This window comes from Sprattus sprattus, assembly GCF_963457725.1.
Source record: "Sprattus sprattus genome assembly, chromosome: 14".
Taxonomy (NCBI): Eukaryota; Metazoa; Chordata; class Actinopteri; order Clupeiformes; family Clupeidae; genus Sprattus; species Sprattus sprattus.
In genome coordinates this window covers 7,343,235-7,345,734 of record NC_137912.1, presented here as the reverse complement: position 1 = coordinate 7,345,734, position 2,500 = coordinate 7,343,235, and the positions used below count along the sequence as shown (strand labels likewise).

Genomic DNA, 2,500 nt, shown 5'->3' with positions numbered 1-2,500 from the left:
AGGAAGAGAGAGAAGGAGAGGAACAGATGAGTGAAGAGGAAGAGAGAGAAGGAGAGGAACAGATGAGTGAAGAGGAAGAGAGAGAAGGAGAGGAACACATAAGTGAAGAGGAAGAGAGAGAAGGAGAGGAACAGATGAGTGCAAAGGAAGAGAGAGAAGGAGAGGAACAGATGAGTGAAGAGGAAGAGAGAGAAGGAGAGGAACAGATGAGTGAAGAGGAAGAGAGAGAAGGAGAGGAACAGATGAGTGAAGAGGAAGAGAGAGAAGGAGAGGAACACATAAGTGAAGAGGAAGAGAGAGAAGGAGAGGAACAGATGAGTGAAGAGGAAGAGAGAGAAGGAGAGGAACAGATGAGTGAAGAGGAAGAGAGAGAAGGAGAGGAACAGATGAGTGAAGAGGAAGAGAGAGAAGGAGAGGAACAGATGAGTGAAGAGGAAGAGAGAGAAGGAGAGGAACACATAAGAGAAGAGGAAGAGAGAGAAGGAGAGGAACAGATGAGTGAAGAGGAAGAGAGAGAAGGAGAGGAACAGATGAGTGAAGAGGAAGAGAGAGAAGGAGAGGAACAGATGAGTGAAGAGGAAGAGAGAGAAGGAGAGGAACAGATGAGTGAAGAGGAAGAGAGAGAAGGAGAGGAACAGATGAGTGAAGAGGAAGAGAGAGAAGGAGAGGAACAGATGAGTGGAAGGGTACGAAGGGAACACATAAGAGAAGAGGAAGAGAGAGAAGGAGAGGAACAGATGAGAGAAGAGGAAGAGGAAGAAGGAGAGGAACAGATGAGTGAAGAGGAAGAGAGAGAAGGAGAGGAACAGATGAGTGAAGAGGGAGAGGAAGAAGGAGAGGAACAGATGAGTGAAGAGGAAGAGAGCGAAGGAGAGGAACACATAAGTGAAGAGGAAGAGGAAGAAGGAGAGGAACACATAAGTGAAGAGGAAGAGGAAGAAGGAGAGGAACAGATGAGTGGAGAGGAAGAGAGAGAAGGAGAGGAACAGATGATTGAAGAGGAAGAGAGAGAAGGAGAGGAACAGATGAGTGAAGAGGAAGAGAGAGAAGGAGAGGAACAGATGAGTGAAGAGGAAGAGAGAGAAGGAGAGGAACAGATGAGTGAAGAGGAAGAGAGAAGGAGAGGAACACATAAGTGAAGAGGAAGAGAGCGAAGGAGAGGAACAGATGATTGAAGAGGAAGAGAGAGAAGGAGAGGAACAGATGAGTGAAGAGGAAGAGAGAAGGAGAGGAACACATAAGTGAAGAGGAAGAGAGCGAAGGAGAGGAACAGATGATTGAAGAGGAAGAGAGAGAAGGAGAGGAACAGATGAGTGAAGAGGAAGAGAGAGAAGGAGAGGAACAGATGAGTGAAGAGGAAGAGAGAAGGAGAGGAACAGATGAGTGGAAGGGTACGGAGGGAACACATAAGAGAAGAGGAAGAGGAAGAGGAAGCGTGACGGAGCAGGAGTTTAAGGTGACTGGATGGCTTGAGACGGAAGGGAGATGGAAAACTTGTTTTATTCCTGGAGAGGGCTGTGGTGTGGGTGTTGGAGCTACGTCTAATCCCAGTTTAATTTGGGATTAACTGCAGTTGAGAGGGTGGGAAACAGAAAATCGGGTTACATAGTTCCTCTCTCACATGACGCGCTTAAAAGTGGCAATGTGTGTGTGTGTGTGTGTGTGTGTGTGTGTGTGTGTGTGTGTGTGTGTGTGTGTGTGTGTGTGTGTGTGCGCATTTGCATGCGTGTGTGTGGTTTACTTTGAAATTCTTTCCAAACAGCCTACCACATGAACACAGACTCTCAAGATACTCCATTATTTCACCATGGTCTGTCTGTTTCTTTCCTTCTCTCTCTCTCACTCGCTCACGCTCACCCCCCCCCCCCCCCTCTCTCTCTCTCTCTCTCTCTCTCCCTCTCTTAACTGCCATAGCCCCATAAGAACCATACCCCCACTGCCTGCTCTCTCTCTCTTTCTGTCTCATCCAAATGAATGATTCATTCTCTGACCTGCATACAGTCATAGCACAACCCCCACCAGCTACCACCAGGAGTTCCTCGCAGCTACAACAGCCATCAGCCACAACAGACTGACGCAACTCACACAAGCACTTATATACACACACACACACACACACACACACACACACACACACACACACACACACACAAACACACAAACACACAAACACACACACATTAACGTGCACACTCACACACATGCACACTCACCCATACTCACTCATACTTACACGCGCCCACACACACACACAGTGAAAAAAATATCTCAGTTGTTCACTTCACAACCAATTTTTCCATTCACACTCCTCGCACCATTGCGGCGCTCATGCATATTACAGCCGGCTCTCTCATGCTCGAAGAGCCAGACTTCCACTCGCTAGAGAATACAGCCCTGAACAACAAGGACACAGAACACATGTGTGAACACTGTGTTTATGCGGGGAGTTTACGATCAAACGGGGTATTTACTGTTCTGAAAAAAAAAACACACCACCCCG

At 47.4% G+C, this 2,500-nt stretch overlaps 1 protein-coding gene across 2 annotated transcripts in view; it reads right to left on the bottom strand.

Annotated features, from left to right (window-relative positions):
- The window catches only part of stk24b (serine/threonine kinase 24b), a gene marked incomplete at its 3' end in the record, with an annotated part of 21,489 nt that overhangs the window by 9,177 nt on the left and 9,812 nt on the right, over window positions 1-2,500 (bottom strand). The window lies entirely within an intron of this gene.